This window comes from Rattus norvegicus, chromosome 15 (genome assembly GCF_021556685.1).
Source record: "Rattus norvegicus strain SHRSP/BbbUtx chromosome 15, alternate assembly SHRSP_T2T, whole genome shotgun sequence".
Classification (NCBI taxonomy): domain Eukaryota; kingdom Metazoa; phylum Chordata; class Mammalia; order Rodentia; family Muridae; genus Rattus; species Rattus norvegicus.
This window is the reverse complement of record NC_141548.1, coordinates 11,493,207-11,516,199: the sequence shown is the minus strand read 5'-3', so window position 1 is coordinate 11,516,199 and position 22,993 is coordinate 11,493,207. Positions and strand designations below refer to the sequence as shown.

The 22,993-nt window shown below is 45.4% G+C and overlaps 1 long non-coding RNA gene and 2 pseudogenes across 6 annotated transcripts in view; 2 read left to right on the top strand and 1 right to left on the bottom strand.

Annotated features, from left to right (window-relative positions):
* Positions 1-2,161: 2,161 nt before the first annotated feature.
* Ptbp1-ps1 (polypyrimidine tract binding protein 1, pseudogene 1) lies at positions 2,162-3,075 on the bottom strand (annotated as a pseudogene).
* A 43-nt stretch (positions 3,076-3,118) lies between these two features.
* LOC148000820 (polypyrimidine tract-binding protein 1 pseudogene) lies at positions 3,119-3,770 on the top strand (annotated as a pseudogene).
* Positions 3,771-12,449: 8,679 nt separating this feature from the next.
* LOC108352884 (uncharacterized) overlaps positions 12,450-22,993 on the top strand; it is an 82,046-nt gene continuing 71,502 nt past the window's right edge. For 3 of the 6 annotated variants that reach the window (XR_015638653.1, XR_015638655.1, XR_015638654.1), the window contains exons 1-2: positions 12,450-12,639; positions 13,233-13,285. This is a non-coding gene — a long non-coding RNA (uncharacterized LOC108352884). Of the gene's footprint in view, positions 12,640-13,229; positions 13,286-14,542; positions 14,770-22,015; positions 22,270-22,993 lie in introns of those variants that run through there. The other 3 variants (XR_015638657.1, XR_015638658.1, XR_015638656.1) reach the window with 3 other exon arrangements.

The following is a 22,993-nucleotide window of genomic DNA, read 5'->3' as shown; positions in this document are numbered from 1 at the left end:
ATATAAAATTACCCATTCCTGTACGTGTGGAACAAGTTTGCATAACCCACAGTGCCTCTTCCTAGGGCTCAAGGAGTGGTAAGCAATGCAATTCATAATGTTCTTTGTCTCTCTCTCTCTCTCTCTCTCTCTCTCTCTCTCTTTCTCTCTCTCTCTCATAGAGTCTCATGCTGTAGTGCAGGCTTGCCTCAAACTCATGGCAATCCTCCTGCCTCAGCTTCTTGAGTACTGATATGTATGGCATGAACCACCATACAAGGTTCTTCCACACATGCTTCCTTAGTAACCTCACTCAGTGCCCTTTTGCCCTTGGTATTCACAGCCCTTGATCATTTCTTTGAACTTTCCTCTGTTACTCCCTCATACCTAAAGACAGTTTGCAGCTAGAGTCACTCCCTGTGACACAGTGACCAAGCAGGACTCTCTCGCTCTCTCTGTTTGTAAGACCTTTGACCCTGTTATAAAATGAGAAAAAGGATGCATTCGGGCTCAGACTTTCTAAGGCTTCAGGCCACAGACAGCCAGGCCCTTGCTTGGGGACTGAGGGGAGGCAGGGCATTGCAGAAGCAGAATTGTGATGTGGAGCTGTGTGTCTCATGGGATGCGAGAAGCACACAGACAGACAGAAAAGGGTCAGAGCGAGAGACCCTGCAAAGGTGCCCTCCCAAGCTGTGACCCACCCCCACTGACCAGTCCTCAGCTCCTAAATCCTCAAATCAGAACACCATCAACAATTCACTGGGCCCTTTTTGTCCATTCAGTCTCTGAAGGAACGGACTCAGCAGCTGGGAGCCAAGCCTTTGGTCTACGTGCTTTTGGAGACCTCCATGTTGGCACTGTAACCGTGCTTCCCCTGGGGCTGTGGAATAGGTGGTTTTGTCTTCCTTCTGACATCCGGTACCTATTCAATGGCTTGTGCCCACTCCACCCTTATTCATTTGCTTGTAGTCCACCTGTCTTCATTTGTGTCTGATGATCTCATGAAATAGCCCTGAATTATTGTCTCATTGATCACGAACACCCACCATTCCCATGTGATTGACAGGTATCTTTGAAAGTCCTGTCCAATCCCTTCGATCCAACACAACTTAGAAACTCCAAAAGCTTCTCTAGGATGGGGCTGTCTTTGGAGCAGCATGCCTGGCTGTCATTCAGTCATTTTTAGGAGCTACACTAGCCCTTCCCCAGTTTCAAAACTAACTCCCTGGGCTTCCAGTAGATGGATGCATAAGGCACAGCTACCCTCCAGTGTGGTCTTTGCCTCCTCCTTGTCTAATCTAAGAGTACCAGTCTGCAATTGTACGCAGCATCAGGGTTCTCAGGAGTGCCCCTCTGTAGAGATGGCTTTTTCCTCTTGTGGGTGTCTGTCAGGCCACAGAGCCCAGCTGCCTGGCACTCTGCTGCCCTCTGCTGGCACCTCTCAGCCTAGCATCAAGTCCCTGATTTTTATTGAATATTTTATGTATTTACATTTCAAATGTCATCCTCTCCCGCTCCCATCCTCCCTCCCCTCCCCCTGCTTCTATGAGGATGCTCCCACTCCCACCCCCACCTCACCCTGGCATCCCCTACACTGGGGAAACGAGCCTTCACAGGACCAAGGACTTCTGTTGATGCCAGACAATGTCATCCTCTGCTACATATGAGGCTGGAGCCATAGGGTTGGTGGTTTAGTCCCTGGGAGCTCTGGGCAGGTCTGGTTGGTTGATATTGTTCTTCTTCCTATGGGATTGCAAACCCCTTCAGCTCCTTCAGTCCTCCCCTAACTCCTCCATTGAGGTCCCCGTGCTCAGTCCAATGGTTAGCTGCAAGCATCCTCATCTGTATCAGTAGGGCTCTGACAGAGCCTCTCAGGAGTCATCCATATCAGGCTCCTGTCAGCAAGTACTTCTTGGCATCAGCAATAGTGACTGGGTTTGGTGGCTGCATATGGGATGAATCCCCAGGTGGGGCAGTCTCTGGATGGCCTTTCCTTCAGTCTCTGCTCCACTCTTTGTCCCTGTGTTTCCTCCCATGAGTATTTTGTTCTCCCTTCTAAGGGGGAACTGAAGCCTCCACACTGGTCTTCCTTCTTCTTGAGCTTCACATGGTCTGTGAATTGTTTCTTGGGTATTCCAAGCTTTTGGGCTAATACCCACTTATCAGTGCGTGCATACCTGATTTAATGCTTAGAAAGTTTCCATGGAAACAGTTGTGCTAAAAATGATAACACAAGTGAAGCCTGGCTGTGTCCAGAGGGCAGGGCAGGTCGAGTGTAAGCTCTGCTCTTGTTGTTGGATTTGATGCTGAGACTGGTGAGCTTGGAGAAGTCGATGTGCAGTGTGCAGCAGGCATTGTGGGTGTTCTGGCCACCCAGGGACAGCTTCGCATGCTGGGCACTCCCAGGGTCAGCATACCGCAGCGGTGACTGGAATTGGCTGTTCTTGGTGAACATGATGATCTTCGGGACGGTGTCAAACTTAGAAAAGATCTGGTGCAGCACATCCAGGGACACTGGGTGGAAAAGGTTTTCCACAATGACTCTGAGTTCTGGCCTCTAGTCTGCCATTGGCGTTTCTGCATCCACAGCAGCAGCGGAGGCTGCCAAGGTCAGGTTTCCAGACTGTCTGGAGTTCACGACCTGCAGGTCTGCCTGGGCAAGTGCCTGGTTGGGCGAGCTGTTGGTTTTGAGCTCCTCGTGGTTGAAGAACTGGATGTAGATGGATATTCGTGAGCACTGGCGCCACCAATGTGTAGTAGTTAACCATGCTATTGGCAACCTCCTCTGTGCTTATTTCAATGAAGGCCTGGTTCCTCCCCTTCAGCATAAGGAGGTTAGTAACTTTCCCAAAGGACAGCTCCAGAGAGATGACCTTGCCCTCAGTGACATCACTAGGTAGCTTGCATACATGGATGACTCTGGAAGGAGCTCCTGTGCTCCTGTTGTCACCTTTGAACTTCTTGCCATCATTTATTTCCACTGGGTGCTGAGACCAAGCTGCTCATGATGAAGGGGCCGTTGCTGACACACGTGGAGAAGAGCTCGTCGGATCCCGGCTTTGTACTGACTGCTATTCTGGGACCGTCCGTGGCACACAGAGGAGAACCACAGGGGACAGAGCAGAGGGGCAGGAATACAATGGCAGCAGCCTTTGGCCTCTCTGTTCCTAATGTCCATAGAGCCCTGCTCCCCCACCCCCCAGCCATACCCTCTGCTGCTGCTGCTGCTGCAATTGGGTGCATTGGCATCACAGGGCTGGCAGGGGTCAGCAACCTGAACCCTGAGAGGGTCACACCCCAAAGCCTCTTTATTCTCTTTGGCATCTGCAGTGACATGCACCGGATGAAGATCCAGTTCAATAAGAAGGAGAAAGCTCTTGGTGCAGATGGCAGATGGCAGATGGCAGCCAGGCCCAGCTAGCCATGAGCCACCTGAAGGGGCACAAGCTGCATGGGAAGTCGGTGTGCATCACACTGTCAAAGCATCAGAGTGACAGGAGGACCAGGGACTGACCAAGGACTATGGCAGCTCACCACTGCACCAGGCCCAAGAACTTCCAGGGCATCTTCCCACCCTCAGCTACCCTGCACCTCTCCAACATCCCGCCCTCTGTGTCAGGATGACCTCAAGAGCCTCTTCTCCAGCAATGGTGGTGTGGTCAAAGGCTTAAAGTTCTTCCAGAAGGATGGGCTCTGTGGAGGAAGCAGTGCAGGTGCCAATTGAACTGCACAACCGTGACCTGGGCAAGAACCACCACCTGCGAGGGTCCTTTTCCAAGTCTTCCGTCTAGGTTCCTGTGGGCTTGCCACAGCTTCCACCATTCCAGAAAAGCCACTTTAAAAAGCAGCTGAAATGACCTTACAGACCAGAGATTTTATTTTTTTAAAAGAGAGATCAGTTTACCTGTTTTTTTTTTTTTTTAAATTTAAATCTAGCCCACTTTGCCCTGGCAGGAAATGACTTGGGACACAGAGGCCAAGTCCCGGCACCATGCCTTTAGGGACTCAGGCGTGAGGCCACAGCAGTGCCCCGAACCCAGTCGCTTTCTGTGCCTTACAAAACCAGCATGCCTCACGGCCGCACACCCACCCTCTAAGGCCACCAGTTGTCACTAAACCTGCACGTGAGCCAGGTGGCCTATACTTAGGCTCCCCAATGCCGTGTAAGAGCTGGGGCCACTCCCCTACACCCTTATAATCAAGCGACATGGTTCTCCCATGTCCCTGGCCAGCCCAGAGGGCCCAGGCCGTCCTCAGCTGCCGAGCCTCATGGGACCTTTGTATTCTGTTCCATGGGGTCACAGACACCTGAACCTAGCCATATTTCCACTTGACCAAACACCTGAATCTTTTCCGTTTATATACAAGAGATATAGCTTTTAAGTAACTTTTTATAGCAGTGGTACAATTGTGTGTGTGTGTGTACTCTAAGCTTCCGTGCCCCTGAGCTCCTTCTTTCTGATTACCGACTTGCAGGTGGGCCCAGGCCAGGGCTGGAGAAAAATCTCTGAGACTTGTGGGTTTGTACCTTCAAATTTTGGACCAGTTTTGTTTTCTGCTCGCCTCGGACTGTGCCCAGTAGAGGGGCTGACCCTTAGGACTTAATGTCCCTCCTGGACGCCCATCTCCATCCCAGCCTATTTCTATGGGCAGGGTTCCCCGCACCTTAGTTCTTTGAAAGCCCTGGAAGAGTGTAAATGTTTATGATTTTACTGTGGGGCTGAGGTGGTGCAGCATCTTTTATGGTGATGTATATTTTGGTAATGACTACAGGTTCAGTACTGTCCTGGGGCCAGCTCTGGCCACATCTACCCCAGCCCAGATGGTGTATTGGGAGCGGGGGGGGGGGGGAGAGACTTTCTATTAAAGCAGTTTTATAACTTAAAAAAAAAGATAACACAAGAAATTGCCAGGGTCTAAGAAATGTAATCCGTGAAAATTTTCCCCTCTTTTGCTACCATTCTGTTTCACTTTTGTCCTAAAACAAAATCTTAAGTGACTTTTTTTTTCTGGTCAGCTGTCATGTGTCTCTGGCTGAGAGACATGGTCGTGGAGATGGAGAGATTCAAAGCCATGCAGCAGCTGGAGTTAAGGACGAGCTTGCGAAGGGCAGAGGTTGTTCTGAGCTCGCACACAAGGCAGATTCAATATCCTTCCAAGTGCCCGGGCCGTCCACTGCCTTGGAACAGTCTGCTCATGGTGTTCGGCTACCCTAATACCACAGCATTTGCCTCCACTTTAGTTATGGTCGTAGCCAATATATTTTCATCATATGACTATCTGCAGCCCATATGTTATTTGAGACAAGGACGATGTCTCAGAAGAGCTAAGTACATTTCCAATAAAATGTAGAAAGTGAATGACTCAAAATTCACGTTGCTGTCCTAACTCCAAGCATCTCAAAGTTACTTTGCCTCGTTTTAATTTTGTTTGGGAGCAAGGCTGGCCTTGAACTCCAGGTGACCCCTGGAGCTTTGGAGACAAGCTCTTGAAGGCTCTAATTCAGCTGAGCTGAGATGCTGGGGAAGAGGATAGCCTGCCTATAGGAGCGGCATCCCTAAGAGAAGACAGACTCGACACTGATGGTTTCTAAGGAAAGACCGTGTGAAGAACAGAGAGAAGGCGGCTACAACTCATCGAAGGGTGGCTGTCACTCGTCTGAGGTCTGCAGACGAACCAGCCTGGCCATACCTTCACCCGGTTCTTGCACTTTAGCCTGCAGAGCCGTGAGGAAAAACTCTGAGGCAGCTGACTGCCTAGCACTTAGTGGTGGCCATCCAACCAAGTGGAAACAGCAACAGAGGCGGACCTGAGCCTGGGTGTGGCTTACTTGCAACCTTTGCTCACTCACCAAAAAGCCCTGGTCCTTAAGGTAACAAGCTGTGGCAAGCTGTCACCTGCAGTGAGCATTAACTGGAATGCTGTGTTCCTTCACAGACCTCCTGTGCCCTGGCTCTTTTCCTTCACCGGGTTGCCGATGGAGTATCCGCAGCCCCAGACCGGTTTCCTCTGGTCCAGTTGCCTACAGCATCCTTAGTTTTCGGAGGCTGCTTTATCCATATCGTCAGTATTCGATTCTCAATCCCCGGCAGGTCTGTCCATGGGTCACAAACATGCCCTGTCTTCTTCTCCCACTAGATAGATAGAGTCTATCTGGCTCTCTTGGATGTGCCTTGAGTGATTCTCCAGCATTCGTGAGTAATTGGGATTGCCACATATTTTTCATATTAAAAAGAAAAAAAAAGTGCTTTAGCTAAGTTTTTCCGTAAACAGCTAGTTGATTCCTAGTGCCCTTTTTTGCCAGACCATGTCATTAGCTGATGATTCCGTGAGGTCTGAAAAGGACTCATCTGTGATTTTGCTGATTTAGAATCTTGCCTTTCTCTCCGTTTAAGTTGGTTTCCAGGGGAAGGCATGGAGGAGTCGTGCAGTACCCCATCGGGTTCCCCATATTCTGCAGCGTGATGGAAGGGCGGCCACATATTTTTGGATCCCACTTCCTCCTAGGCCCTCCCTCTCTGGTTTGCTCATTTGTTTTTCAAAGCATTTATGTTAATGCCTTTGTGGCATTTTGAGACTAGAAAGGAGGATCTGTGGCTCCCATTCCTGTTGCAACATCAGGATAAAAAGACCGCAAAAGTTCCCTGAGGCTGCGCAGCCCACCTGAGGTTTTCTGACTCAGGAAACCGAGACGGTCTCCATGAATCACATAGTCAGGGCAACCGCAGGACTAATCTCTCTCACTCCTTGACTGCTAAGGATAAACATCTGGATGGAGACAAGGCTTTTGCACCGCCAAGCGCACGGCCTTCTGGGTAAGGAGGATTCAGGGGTCCCTTTGGAGAGGGAGGCGGCTTAACACGTTCCTTGAGCCCATCTCAGTGCAGACCTTAAGCTTAGCTCAAGGAACAGAAAAGTGAATCTGGATGGCAGTTGGAAAATGAACAACTTATTAAGGACACAGGGATCTTCCAGAATTACCCTGAAGCCTCGGACACTGGGACTCGAACTCTAAAGGCAGCAGGAAACAGAAAGAAGACAGTAAGTAACGCAGGTCCAATTCAGCGGCGCTTTTAGACACACGACACTCCAGTTCTATGGGGGCTTTCAGCGACTAGACAATGCTCGGTTTCACAGTAAGGTCACCGCTACCATAAACACAGCTAAAATCCAGGCCAAGTGTGCGACACTGAATGTAAGCCAGGTGCTCTCTCAGCTGCCAATGTGTCAGATAAACCTCTAGTCTTCGAAAATGTAAGTAAGAACTAGCCTTCGCCCAGTGGAACTCACGGAAGGAGGGGATCCTGAAGACTTGGAGGCCAGACAGCAAGCATAGAGGGGAGTTGAACCTAACAGCCCTCCTTCGCTGCCAAACTCTCCACAAACCTGTCCGTACCTCAGGCTGAGAGGGCTTAATCTGAAAATATAAAATGCTTTGAAATCCGAAGCTTTGGAATACTGAAGGACATAAAAACAGTTCTTAGAATTTAAAAGAGCCCACACTTTAGATTTCTGAATTAGGGCATTCATCTAGTAAAGTCCCTACAAGTATTTCAACTTCATGAAAGTGTCTGAAACCCGAAACGCGTCTGGCTTCAAGCATTTCAGATAAGGGATACTCAGTCTGTGTTCTAAATATTCGGTCCTGCCAAAGAGAGGAAACTGAAAGTCTAATTATTTTTGCATCCAGAGGTAGGCCAGGATATTACCCTGACTTTACTATGCTAGTGTGGTTCCTGTCTCTCTAGACCCAGCCAGACAGTCACAATCATTCCCAAAAAGTTGAGTTCCTAACGCATATGACATGATACAACAGCATGGAGGAAACTGAAAGATGATCAAAGTTAATAGAAGCAAATCAGTGCACAGCCTAGCAGGAGAACAAGCAGAAACCGTGGGGCTGGGCTCAGATTCCTAGCTAGACATCGCTTTGTATTTATGGTGTCTGTCTGCTGGTCTCCATTGCAAAGTGTTCTGACCTCAGCTGATCAAGGTTCTTCAAGTTGGAAAATGGTCTGTCTTCCACCTCTAAAGGTTCTGAACGTCACAAGGGAGACCTCAGGTTCTATCGAGCAAATGCACCCTATTAGTCCTTGAGAACTAGTACCAAGTGCATCATGGTAAACCATCTGCCTGAGCAGCAGAACACCCTGGGACAGAAAACCACTCAAAGACAGCCTTCCTTTATAGACACATTCCATACAAACTGCTATGACTAAAACAGCATCAAGGCCCACCAGTCACAGGAAAGAAAATCACGTTTCCCTTCGTCTGATTCATAGGAAACATAATGAATGGAGGTGACATTTCTCATACCCTCCTGTCTTGGTTCCTGAGCCAATACATATGTCACAAAAAAAAAAAAATAACTAAGAAAAAGCAAAAGCCGCTACATCCCACAAAGGCCCTCCTTCTGAGTAAGACACAATGTACAAAGCAGCATGGACACTCCCAGGCTGCAGCGCCACGGGTTACAAAAGAGCTTCGAATGTAGTGCCTCACCATTTATGACGTGTACATTTTCTGCACTGGAAGAAGAGCATGTGTCCAGGCTGGTGTTTTCTGTGACACCCTATTTCTTCTCTTGCTGGAGGCCAGTTACGCATTCGAAAGACAGGATATCTCTAAGGGTGTGGGCATACAGGAAGTGAGTGGATGGTGCCGGAATAAACTTGGCACTATGAAAGATGGAGCTAAACCTTCTAAAACATTGTTTATGTCCATGACAGAAAGGGACCATTTGCAGACACCACATCCTGTCACAACTGAGGCTCAAGAGAATGCTTGGACAAGACATTCTGGAATCTTCTTTTCTTTTTTTTTTAAAAAAAAGGCAATATTAAAATAAAAATGTATACTGCCTTTAGTTCATGGAATGTGGGGAATATGGGACATGCCTTAAATAACCTGTGGCTTCCCACAAGGGAACAGTTAAAATAATGTACAAGTTCCTTGATTCATTCAAAAAATACTTAAAAGATTACAAAACGTGTGTGTGTGTGTGTGTGTGTGTGTAGAAGTTCAGAAAACAGTTGTTTGGGGTTAATGGAAATTTGCATATAGAAAATATCTGAGTGTATCACCGGGATGCCAAAGCCAGCAGCAGTCATGAGTAAGAGGAATAAACTCTAGTCCCAACCTTGGGGAAATCCAGTATGCCCTGAGAGTGACCGTGACCAACACCAGCTATGTTAAATTTCATAAATGAAGGCTTGGTTACAGACACAGGTAACACACATGAAAAGATACCCCAAATAAGAGGACATAATAGACATGAGTGAGCCAGAGGGTCAAGATGATCTTGGGGCATCATCCAAGGAATATACAGCTCCTGCGATTTACAAAAAGTTCCTAATTCATAATACGGAATTTCTGAGACTGTGCCCCAAGTGATGTGAGACTGGCTGAGGTTTCCATGTGTGCACAAAAGGGCTTGGGAAGTCTGTGGGGCAAGCCAGAGTGGGCACAGGGCAACAAAGGAAGGGCAGGCAGGCAGTGAGTGGCACACATGGCAGCCACTCAAGGCGGTCCAGATGAAGAGAGGTTATGTTTAGAAGAGAAGATAAGTGGGGGTGGGGAATATTGTAACCTGAGAAATAAGAGAACTGAAACCAAAAGCTAGCTGCGAGCAAATGCTGACCTCCTGACCATACAAAGGACTTTCAGTTCAGCTAAACAGTCATGAGAGTGTAAACAGGACCGCTTTATGCAAAGTTAAGATAACTTGCTCTTGCTAACATTAGAGGTATTTTAGTGCTTATACCAAAGTGATCACATATCTAAAATGTAAAAGTCTGAGTATTTGGTATGTAGGAAATAAAATGGCTACGTAACAAATTTCCTGCAGAGCTGGTCATCTGTGATTATAGGATAAGCTACTAGTCTGCCGCCTAGCAGAGCCTCTCACAAGTCAGAGGCTAAAACCCTTGACATGAACCAGGACTGCCACAAACAATTCTTTATTCTTTCTGGCCCCATCTTTCTGCCCTAGACCATTTACTCTGAAGGACTTCTAGCCTCTCATACCTGGGGCAGTTCTACCCTTCCCAGACTGGGGATGGGCACCAATCACTGTTGGCTGCAGCACTGTGCTGTTCTGTCTAGGAGACCCTGGGTAGGTCTCACAAGGTCTGTCAAGAGACTGCATCTGTTCAGACAAGAGCTGGCCAGCAGGAGCACGGACCTATGGACAAGGGAGGTTTAAAAACAGAAAGAAAGCTGGGTTTTGTTAGAGCTTCTTGCTACCCTGAAAGGAAATCTAAGTTAGAAGAAAATATATGATAGGTACGACTTCTATGGCTAGGTAAATAAAATGCCTCGTTTCAGCACTTTCTACCTGCTATTAGCAACAAGAGCTTGCTCCTATCCACTTGACTTCTATTCTGGGACACCGTCTCCTGTGTGTCTTGTTTCTAAAGAGATATTGCTGATTCTCAAAGACGGGAATGTTTTCAGCACGTCTGTACTGACTCGTTCTGCAAAATGTACACTGGACAAAGGACTCATTGACAAACCCATTTCCTAAGTTATTCAAGAGTTATTTTGAGAATGTTATAAAAATTCCATTTTCAGATATGTGCTTCCCCCAAGGAACTCTAGAGGCAATTATCAGATGAGATCAGCGCACTATGGTTCTTGCACACTTTCTCAGCCAGTCTTGCCATTAGTGAAACCAACCAGAGCAGCCAAACAAATATTTCAGAGAGAGGGCAGGATTTTATTATCAGCTAATGAGACTAATTCCTTGATTCATCTGTTTGCTTTTACCAAGGGCATCTGACCAATAACACTTCCAGAAAAACTAATATGTTGTCTTCCTTTTAGTAAATAAGCCGAGGGACTAAGAATTCAGCAGAAGAGTTGCCTACATAGATCTTTTCAATACTCCTCCACTGACAAGAACAAGAACAAAAACAAGAACAACAAAAATAACAACAACCAGCCCACACTTTTAATCCCAGCAAAGCAGAGGCAGACAGATCTCTGTGAGTTATTAAACCAGCATTGTCTACATGGAGAAGTCTAGTCCAGACAGGGCTAGTGAAGCTGTATGTCAAAAATTAATCAACTAAAACCCAGTAGCTCAGCTCCTTACTGACCGAAGGGTGCTTCACACATTTATTTCTTCAGCTCCATCCTACTCTGGGCTGTGTTTTTGCACTGGAAGCATTTCCATTGGTTTGCGCATCACCTCGACGGCTGGGGATGCTCTCGCACTGTTACTGTAAATTTTACATGAGTTTTATAAAGTAGAGCTTGTCCTTGGCTGCAGGCACTCCTCTTCTTAAACCCCGGATTTGAGCTTATGTCACTTGAGTGTTTTGTATGCACCACTAAACTTTGGTTAGCCCGACTGGTCTTTCCACCTCTCTAGACAAGGGGGCAATCCTGGTGTTCTGCCAGGTTTCCTGAAGTCCTTTTGTACTCTCATTCAGCGTCTTTGGGATTTACTTCTTCTGACTTCCTCATGAGCTACTTTCTGAGAACTGTCCTTGGCCAACTGGAGCAGCTTGCCCACAAATAAGCAGCACTGGGTGCATGTGGAAGTTCATCTCCCAGGGAAAGCTCATGAACCATGGCCAACCCAAATAGGAACACCAACTGCCTTCTGGGCAGCTGGTCCCATTCCAGTCTCAAGGCATCCTATCTGGGCCAGGCTGAGATAGACCATGGTGGCAGTCTAGATCCTTGTTCCCACTTCCATGAGTGTTTTCTGTAGGAATACTTCCTTATTGATGATCAGATACTTAGCCTCACTCCAAAATTATTACGTAATTCAAATGACTTCATTCTGACTCGTAGTTATTAAATCAGGAAGGCCGATGACAATTATTGACCTTCCTGCTTTAATGGTGTCCTGGGACTCAGAAGCCCAGGAATAGCACAGCTATGAGAGAAATTCTCCTCAGCAGAGGTATTGCAGCTTCCAAGGGCGAGTCTCCCTAGCTGAGCTGAAGATCTCAGGAGCCTCAGTGCCACTCCTTCTCGTCACTGCTTCCCTGCTTCTCTTCATTGCTTCTTAGCTCCTTCTGATGAGAGAGAGTCACATCAGGCATTAAATCTCATATAAGAAATTTATTGGAGGAAGAACGTTGTGGAGGGACAGATCCAGGGAGCATCCAGGATGGATCCTCCTTTCCCTAGAAGGAGCACACAGCAGGGAACCGAGGAGACACAGTCATTATATAGGGTTTCTTATGGGAGGAGTGGAGAGCTTTCTAGGTTGGTGGGTTTTCCTCTTCCGGGATTGGTGGGTTTTCCTCTTCTGGGATTGGTGGGTTTTCCTCTTCCGGGATTGGTGGGTTTTCCTCTTCCGGGATTGGTGGGTTTTCCTCTTCCGGGATTGGTGGGTTTTCCTCTTCCGGGATTGGTGGGTTTTCCTCTTCCGGGATTGGTGGGTTTTCCTCTTCATGGATTGGTGGGTTTATGTGGAAAGTTCAGGGATTGGTGGGATTTTATATTCAAGGGTTGGTGGCTTTTGTTCAGTCTTCTCACCTAAATTAGCGTAATCTGGGAGTGTCCTGTTGAGGCTATTGGTGATAACCTTTGTGACAGTCACAGAGGCTGGAAAAGCTCTTCGGTCTGTTACAGAAGTCTGTGGGGAGAGCCTGGCTGAAGGAGCTCCTTAGGCAGGGGCCTGGCCACTTTCATGTCTTGAAGGTTTGTAAAGTTTACCAAGTGTACAACGTTTACAGAGGGGATTCACACCAGCCTTGCCTGCCACTAGAGTGGCATCAATAACCAACAACATTTTTTGGCAGAAACCCAAAGACTGAAATGCAACTTATTATACTCTATTATTCCTAGTAAAAATTATATATCAAAATATGTAGTCATCATCCACAGAGGGGTGTTGTGGGCCTAACATGGGTGTTCCACAAAGTTCACATGTTAACGCTTTTGTCTCTGGGAGTAATTAGATTTACGTTGTATCCTGAGTAACTAGATTTACATCGAATCCTGAGGATGGAGCCACCATGACAAGATTAGTTCTTTCCTGAAAAGAAGAAGACAGAGACCGGAAGGCATCTGGATCTTGTGGGTCTCTGCCCCCATCTCTAAGGGATATAATTTATTATTTAAGCAAAAAAAAAAAAAAAGCCTTCTGACACTAGCTTATCACAGCAGCCTGCACTATGAAAAGTAATGAGTTGTAGTGATAAAATCCTTTGCAAAGTATTAGTGTGAACTCACAATGTCTCTTCTCTCCCTTCTCTCTTTACGTTGTGTCATCACTGTCAACTGTAAAGCAGGCTGGCAGAGAAATGGAGGGGAGTTTCCCATTGGCTGAAGCTACTGCTCTGTTGTAAGTTGATATTCCCTACACTGTATTGTTCATTTTTTTATAATTTAATATAAATCCTGTCACTCTATAGCAACTCCTACTGAGCCTGAGTTTCTAGAATGTCAGGCCAGTGTTGCTAAATAATTCTCTAGCTATTTCTCACTGCCCCAGTGGCCCAGAGCTTAGGAACCAATGACAGCAGGGATGTTCCATGTGCAGCCTTGGGAGCTAGAGAGAGATTTAGAAATATGCAAACAGCAGGGCTCTCCTATCCTCCTAGTTTGCTCTCCCCTCCCTCCCTCCCTCCCTCTCTCCCTCCCTCCCTCCCTCCCTTCCTCTCTCCCACTTATCCCCTAGATGAGGCAAGGAGATCCACTAACAATCCCATAGAATATTGGGGTCCCCAGTCTTTTTGAGTTCTTCTATCATTAACTCCTGGCACTTCCCCCTCTTCTAGGGGTGTCAGGGCCTAGGAGGGTGACACCTTGCCGGCTGTCAGGCTATGTCTAGGCTCCTGTAAAAGATGCTCTTGTTGGTGATTAGGGTGAAATCTCAGATTCTTCCCAGATTTATACTGAACAATCATTTTCTAAACTGTGAAGCCACGGCTAGAGAACCCTGGTGCATTCTCCCACAAACATAACCTTACAAACACTCTTTTGTGTCAGCACTGTGGTAGGGTATGGTCTTAGTTTTAAAGCTGTGCCTTATTTTATGAGGAAAAAAATAGAAAGTAACAAAAATTGTCAGGAATTTATTCAATTTTTTTTAATGTGGATACTGGTGGCCACTTTAGCTTTAGTTCTGCTTTGCTTAGCTTTGAGGACTTCTCAAAAGACTGAGGCTAGTGGCTGGACAATGTCTGAATTTATCTTGCTATAGGCTTGATAAAATATACTCTTACCTATTTGTTCTTATTAACAAGAAAAGTGTGTATTTTCAATACAAAATCAGCAAGTATAATCTCAATTCATTTCGAGAAAAAAAACTAATCTCTAGTTCACTTTTAAAATATTCCTGCATCTCTTGTAATAAAAACCACTCACGGCTCCTGTACCAGCGCCCTGCCCCGAGAGTAGATGGAGCTGCCTTGACCACTGTGGAGGGAAGCATCTCTGAGCTTTGGGAGATTAAACTAATGTAATGGTTCCGAGGAGACAAAGCATGAGAGGAAGGCTTTGCTGAGAGGAGCCATCTCCTTGCAAATAAGAAGCCCAAAGCCTTCTGAGGAGAAAGCGTTTTGCCTTTCCTTCTCCCATACCCCACCCCCGCCGGAAGGAGTGATGAGCTTTGCCTTATCAACCCCATTTGGAGACAAGAATGAGGGTGCCCAAGAAGAGCGATGGATGTCGCCAATCTCCAGAGAACACTGGCCATGCCTGAATCCTTCGCTGAACTGACCTGCGCACATAGTCTGTCCAAATCCGCACCTGTTCAGTAAGGCCACTGTGACCCTTAACTTTCACTGTCAACTTTTGGAATCCTGTAAGAGATAAAGCTTTGAGCGTGTCTGTGGAAATTCTCAGACAGTTTTAACTAAGGGGAGAACACCCTGAATGTGGGATGCAGCACTTCCTGGGCTGGGGTCCCAGACTGAATGGTGGAAAGAAGAGAGGGTTTAAAGGGAAGAACATGAAGGGGAAGGAACCCGGGGTGGGGGGAGGAGCTTGGGAGATGTGGGGTCCATTGTGAATTCAGCAAGCTTGTAACAACCATGGGCTCTGGTAGTGATAGCCAGAGGCCTGAGCCGAAGCCTGAAAGACCCATCTTCAGCCACCAGCCTGAAGTCTCGCCCTCAGATTTCTGGCAGGCTAGTCAAGCGTGATATGGAGGGGTATGTTTCCAATGCAGAGAAGATGTGGACCGAGGCTACTGAACACAATGCAAGACTGCTTTAAGGTTAATGCGGTCCCAAAAGTTCACATCTGGAAACCCAAATACCCAGGCTCATATATAGTTTCTGTTGAGAGGTAAAGGCTTCTGGGGGAGGTGGATTAAACAAAGCTATATGATGCTTCATGGTGGATGCAATGGTGCTATAAGAGAGGGAGACCCTTGTTCCCTGCTCTCCTGGCATGAGATCCTAGCAGTGTGAGATAGCAGGGAAAGATTCTCCTTAGGCCACTGGCTCTAGAATACCGGACTTCATAAGATCCAGACAGGTTATCTATAAACCATTCCACCTTTGGTTTTCTGTCACAGAAGTTGGAAAAAAAATGTAGAAATTTCAAGCCGAACATTAAGCACTGACATCTTGTTTTAGACTAAGGAAGCCACCATGAGGCCCCTCAAACACCATAATCCATACGTAAGTGGCAAGCTTTGTAAATGTCTGCCGAGCACACACTTTAGTAGTGTTTTCCTCGCTTTCAGTCAGGAAGACTCCCACCCTTCTTTTACACAGAGGTTTATCACGTCAGTTCTCTGGAATAAGGTCCTCCCTTAGCATGTCTGATGAGAAGCAGTTGCTCTATGGATATTTAAGGCAACTTAACTGAGGTTACGGGCAAGCCAGTGAGCAGGGCCCTGGAACCAATCCCTAGCACTGTAAAACAAAGTGGCAATTTTCCCGCTTTGAACACTGGAGCCCAGCTTCCTGACAACGTCATTGCATCTTCTTTCTGAACTGGGCAGCTTCAGGCATTGATGCATTTTGCTGCGAGGTGACCAATCTTGAACACTGAGGGAGTCGATGGAGTTCGCAAAGTAGCTTGTCACCTCAGGCCTCATTACAGTAATGTATATGAGCTTAACATTCTCCTCTCCGGTGTTAATTTCACCCGTTCACGTACCACGAAGCATAAATCTTTCCCCGGTGCTTCAGTGTGTCATCCCTGTTGATCAGTTGGGTTATAAAATAATCCAAGACCCTATTCATACTTTTATTTGAGATTTATCTTGTTCTCTTAATGAAAGGATATCTTGGCTATGATTTATTTCAAAAATATTTTTTAGAAAACTGACTCTGTGAGATCAGACTAAGCTTATTTGATTCAATTGATCACCTTTTTAAAATTACCTCAAACTCTTGTTTCTTAATCTTAGTTTTTCCATCAGATTTTGGGAAAATAAGAAAATAAGTTGAATGCGACAATCATGACTGTTTTTTAGTGACTTTGCTGGTGTAATAAAACACACCACTGGGTAGGTAATTCAGACACAGCAGAAATGCATTGATTTCTTAACATTCCAAAGACAGGGCTATTCAAATCAGTGTCGGTGAGCCCAGTATCTGATGAAGCCTCTTTCTCTACTCAAGAGGCACCCTGTGTTGTGTGGGGGGAGACAGCACTGTGCCTTGTGTGGAGAAGGATAGGGACTCCGTCTACCCATTTTCCAACGATGGATTCCACCCCTGGGTCCTGTTCTCTTACTGTGGTCTATTCCTGGAGGTTGTGTTTCTGAATACTTTCACCTTAAGATTCACCACATGAATCAGGAGGCACATTCACGCCATGACAATAGATGGCGAGAACCCTGCGAATAATAACCAAACTTATGAATGCATTTCAAATTGCCCTTGATTATAGCAAAAAGGGGCACTCCCAGACCCATGCTCAGATTCCATAAAAGCCCAAGATTCCTCCCCAGTGTCTGAAGGAGAAGGTGTCAGTGGAGTCCCAGGGGTAACTTCACCTGAATACCATGTGGTTACAAGACAGATGAGACACTTGCCTACATGCTAGCATGCCTCAGGCTAAAAAAGGCTTTTACCACATAATACCAGATCCTCAAGCATCCAACTGAATTGACTGGCACTGTCCCTTGAAAACTGAATATGTAACTCCATCAAGTCTTCTTGGACACAGAGGGGAAATTCCTTTGCATTCTTATGTCAAGAGTCTGCCACAGTAGAGCAAGCCGTGAGCAGATATCAGAAGACCTTCATGGTTCCAAACATTGGAATTATAGAAGATAGGATACAGAATAAACTTATATTGAATGTATTGAAAAATGTCAAGATAAGCAGAACAATGTGAGAAAGGAATAAAACACTTTTTTTAATAAAATAGATTATACATATTAATGACACAGCGTGAGATGTTTTGATCCTATGCAGTCAGACTCCATCCAAAACTTTTATCCCTCTGTAATTGGCCATGTGTTCACGTGAATGTGAAAACTGTCACAAGTCTTTCAAATGTACAGTACATCATCAGTGCTTACACTCAACACGTGGTAAGCGTCTGGGTTCTGTCTGGGTTCTGTCTGCTGGTGGCTTAGCACCCACTGACCAACCTCTCCTGTTTCCCTTTCCCTCCTAAGACCCATGGCCTCTGGCAGCTGCATTCCACTCTCAACTTTTATAAAAGCAAGGTTTGTTGGGATGGTATGACATTTGTCTTGTATCTGACTTGCTGGGATTCCACGTCTATTTCCAAACTCCTTTTCCTTTTTGAGGCTGAATAGCATTCCACTGTTTATGTTGCTGTGTTGTCTTTATCCACTCAAGAGTTACGATGTTTAGATTGTTTCTGTTTCTTGCTCAATGAACAATAGAATATACATACCTCTTAAGACATGGGTTTCATTCTCTTTGGGCCAAAGTCTGGAATAGGACTATAATACATAGTTTTTTTAATGTTCTAAGAAATCCACACAATATTCTTTCTTACTAAGAAAGTTCAAAAGTCAGGCCTAGAAAGCCTAAAAGAAGGAAGAGATGAAAAAATGAAAGTCAATGAGACTGCATGAAGATGGAAAAATATACCTCAGACAAAAGTTATAAAAGAAAACTATAGATTTTCCAGATTGTACAAGGAAAAACTCTCACAATCAAAAGCCCAGTGACTATCAAAACAGAGAACAGTCATATCACATAATCACAGCACATAGTCACAGCACGTAGTCACACCACACAGTCACACCACACAGTCACACCACATCGTCACACCACACAGTCACACCACATAGTCACACCACACAGTCATACCACATAGTCACACCACATAATCATACCACAAAGTCATACCACACAGTCACACCACACAGTCACACCACACAGTCACACCACACAGTCACACCACACAGTCACACCACACAGTCACACCACACAGTCACACCACACAGTCACAACTATAGTCACACCACAATCACACTGCACGTACAGTCTCACCCACAGCCTCACCGCATAATCTCATTATACCACGCACAGTCATACTGCACCCACAGTCACACCTTATAGTCACACCTTATAGTCACACTGCATGCACAGTCACAATGCAGAGTCACACTACAAACCACCCTGGTAACTTAGTATTTTTCTTCCCAAACTTGGTGCTTTTGAGTAAATATTGTTACTAAATTTCTTCATTTAAGTGGTCCATAAAACACGATCTTATGAACATTAATGGAATACCATGTAAATTCATCATACATATTACACATAATATCTATTATATATGAATATATAGATATATATGTATGTATGTGTATTAATGCTTAAGTCAGGTCTACAGTTCTGTCCCCCCATTTATCACTTCCTAATGGTGAAAGCACTCAGAAGCTGAACATGTACAGACAGGAACCTGGTTATTGGCCCTGAGAGTGGCACGTCTCAAAAGAGCTTCTTCCTGTCACATAACCAATAACTAAGACCAGTACTTGCCCAGAGTGAGACTGATCGCTCAAAGTCCCCAAGATCACGCTGAGAACAGAAAGCTGTACCTTTAAACTAAGGATGTACTCAGAGAAAAGCAGCCTCCAGAAATCTGGTGTTGAGTCCCTTGGTTGACACAAAGTCATCCTATAGAGCTAGCCATGTGAGTGACTAGCAGAAGTTAATAAAAACCCTCTCAAAGGAGAATGACATCCTCCTCAGTCTAAAAAGAAATCACTTGCACGGGAAGTTAAGCATATTTAATTAATCCAAATTAAAAATAGTATGTTTAGTTAATTAACTTATTTGAAAAGCCTACAGGACCTGACATAACCTAGACACTGCTTAACTTGATAGATCAGATCTGATTGAGTGCATTAGGGTAGAGTGACCATAGGCAATAATAAATTATATACATATATATATATATATATATATGATTAAAAGTAACTTTTTAACCCAAGTAAACAAGCCTAAGGTAAAATAGAGAAGAGAAAGAAAAGAATAAAGACAGAGTGGAAAATTCAAAAGTAAAAATTGAAAACAGTGTGACGGTTTTTCTTGCCAACTTGACGCAATCTTGAGTCACGTGGAAAGAGTCTCAGTGAGGATGGTCTGGATCAAGTCAGCCTGATCCTGCGTGTGTGTCTGTGAGGGATCATGTTTGTGACAGAGTTAACTGGTGTAGTGAGCCCTGCCCTCCGTGGGCAGCATGGTCTCTGGGTTTGGGTTCTGAATTGTAAACCACGTGAGAACACGCCCGCCATCCTCTCTTTTCCCTACTGTGAGGGTGAGTAGGTGCTCTGAGATCTTGCCTTAAGTTCCCTGCAGTGATGGACTGTCACTTCCTGCTCCTCATGGATATGGTTGCTACAGAAGAAGGTTCTCTGGACATGGTGGTACTTCCTCTTTCCTCTCATCAGCAACAAAGCAGCAGCTGGGTTATCTTCACCCACAGACTAAAATTTGAGAGCCTGGGAGCCACTCCTGGGTCCTAAGTTCTTCTGACTTCCAAGTCCCCAGTTTCATATCCAGAAAGGAAAATAAACACTGGTATTTATGAAATCTAGCTGATATTTTGCCACACAATCATGGTGAACTCCGCTGTTGATCATCTACCATGAAGTTATTAAGCTACGATCCCAAGTTCGTAGCATTCTGTGCACCGATGTCTTAAGACGATGATGATTAAAATCCTCTTTACCTATAAGCAACAGTGGGTTATTGTTCTGAATTTTGTGTGACCCTTCATATGTCTTAATTTTCAAAGTACATTAGCATCTATCTGAGGACTTTATTCATGGATTCATTGAACAAATACCAGTAAACCTAACCAGAAATCAAATTGAACAAGTGCAGCAGTACCCAATTAAATACTCAGATTGAGATTGGGCAGGGGCACATTCCTCGCTACATGCCCCAATTTTCTGGATTCCCAAAGCAGCTCAATGGCTGGGCCACTTCCTAACCTCCATAGGGTTAATCCACCACCCTCCAATAGTCACAAGTTATTACTTACTAAAATCTATATTTCATCTTTGCTGGGCATCCAGTTGGGCAGCCCTTTTTGGGCCACTCTTCCCCAGCGCCAACATGGCAGCCGTGCTCTCTGCTCTCCCTCCTGCACCTTCTCAGGCATGGAGTCTTTCCTCTCCTTCTCCCCGGCTTGATAGGCATGGCACATCTCCTTCCTTCTCCTTCCTCCCTGTCCCTAGCCCAGAAATCCCATTAGTGCTGCCTTTGTCTGCCCTGCCCAGCCATTGTCTTCCTGCAACTTTATTCCAGGGGCAAGAGTGTCTCGGTGTTTTATGTGCGGATTCTCACACAATTTTGGAGACCCAAATTAACATGATATAAGCAGCGTTAGGCCAAACCCATTATAAATAAGAATCAAGATTTCTGCCTGCATCCTACCAGAGTCTTGGGTCCACATTGGAAAATCTGATATCTCTAATTTCTAGCAAGATTGACAAACCCATAGAGAACTCTGTTGAATGTGGTCTAGAACTATTAGCTGCCTTTTCTAATAACTGCCAAATGGTGACACTTGCTGCAGAATCTGATATGATTTCAGTTTGCATACGGGTGGAGAGAATGAATGGTGGCTTACCCTTGGATTCCTTGATTAGAGAGTTAGGTGGAAGGTGGCTAGCTGTGCAGACCTCCAGTCATGGACCTATTGGAGAGTGTTGCATAAGGAAGCCAGTGTTGTGTTTGTACCAACGGACAGAGATCTACCATTCAGGTAGTCTTAGGTAGGATACCATCTAAACTTTGTACAAGTTATTTTTCTGATTGTTGTGGTCAAATATCTGACTGGAAGTAACTTAAGGGAGCAAGGGTTTATTCTAGCTTGCAATAGAGGGGATGCAGCCTATCACAGCAGGAAAGGTATGATTGTAGGAATCTGAGGTGGTCTGGTATCTACTATCAGGAAACAGACTTAGAAAGTGGGACTAGACTATCAAGCCTCAGTGCCTTACCCAGGGTGACCAGCTTTCTCCAGTGCCACTCTGTCTCCCAAAGATTCCACGACTTTCCAAAACAGTACCACTTCCTGGATACTGATGTTCCAACATAGGAGCCTATTGTCAGGTTTGCACAAATGAGCACAACGGACTAAGCACATTGTGATAGCATGTTAGAATTTCTTCAAAGAGGAGCATTCATTTTGAAATGCATAAAAAATGAAATATGGATGCTATCCTAGTTAACATTACCTGTCAACCCAACTGTGGTGGCTTAAACTAGAATGAAATTCATTGGCTCATGTGTTTGAATACTTGGTAGCCAGTTGTTGGAGCTCTTTGGGAAAGATTAAGAGGTGTGGAAGCTTGAAGGAGATGTATCCCTGGGGGTGGGCTTAGAGATGTCAAACGCCATGCACTCGCCTGTGTTCCTTCCTCTCTCCTTCCCACTTGAAGACCAAGATGGGAGCTCTCAGATGCTTTTCTGCCACTGAGCCTTTCTTCCATTGTTATATATTCTAACCCTCTGAAACTATAAGCTCAATTAAATCTTTTATTTATTTATTTTTATAAATTGTCTTGGTCATGATATACTGTCACAACAATAAAGGAGTAACTGAGACACTGACACAACCCAGAGCCACCTTAAAGAAATGTCTCAACGGAGCAATTATCTTTATCCAGGTGACCTGTAGGCATGCCTCTGAGGAACTGTCATGATTCTCCGACTTCACTGTCAGCAGAGCCATTTCTTCTGCAGGTGATCCTGGACAATATAAGGGAACTATATAAATAAGAGTCAGACCCTAAGCCTGCAAGCACCAGTCCTCATGGTTTTTGCATTCAGTTTTTGCCTATGGTCTGCCTTGAGGTCCTGCCCGGATGCCATCAGCGATAACCCCGGAAGTATAGGGTGAAATAAACCCTTTCCTACCCAAGTTGTTTTCCATTAGAGTACCTTATCACACAACAGAGTACTACTGGAACAGATGGACAGTGTATGTGTTTGAGAGAGAATGTCCCCATCTGGTAGCAGTGCTCGGGGGAGGTTTAGGAGGTGAGGTTCTCGCTGGAGGACGTGTGTCACTGGGGGTAGCGCTCGGGAAATTCCCTCACCACTTCCAGCCTTCTGTCTCTGCTTTGTTCTTGCAATTCAGCTATGAGCTCTCAGCCTCCTGCTCCTGCCACCATGCCTATAGGGTGACTCAAATTTTGCATTTTATCTTCTGAGTTCCACTAAGGTGTGATTATTAAGAACGTTTCCATTTCATCTATCTTGTCATTAACATGAGAGTCTTATTCATATATTCCACCTATGTAGGTGGGAGTCTTGGGCTCCTTATGGAAAGCCTTTACCTGTGCTGTACATTTTAATTTGATGGTAATGTATTAGGAAAATGTGCAGTATAAATTTTCTGTTCACCCTTTAAAGGCATGGATAACTACTGTCTTCTCTAATTAATATTTCTTTATTAATTTTTAATTATGAAAATATTCACAAGTACATTCTTCCTTGATAAGAACCACCAATCCTAAATGACTGCGAAAACCAAGCCTTCAACCAATTTCCAATTCACCTGATTCATCTGTCATATGAGCCTGTGAAAATGGACCAGTCTTTCCCTGTGTGAAGAGACGTCAAGTTCTCTGGAGGAAGGAACC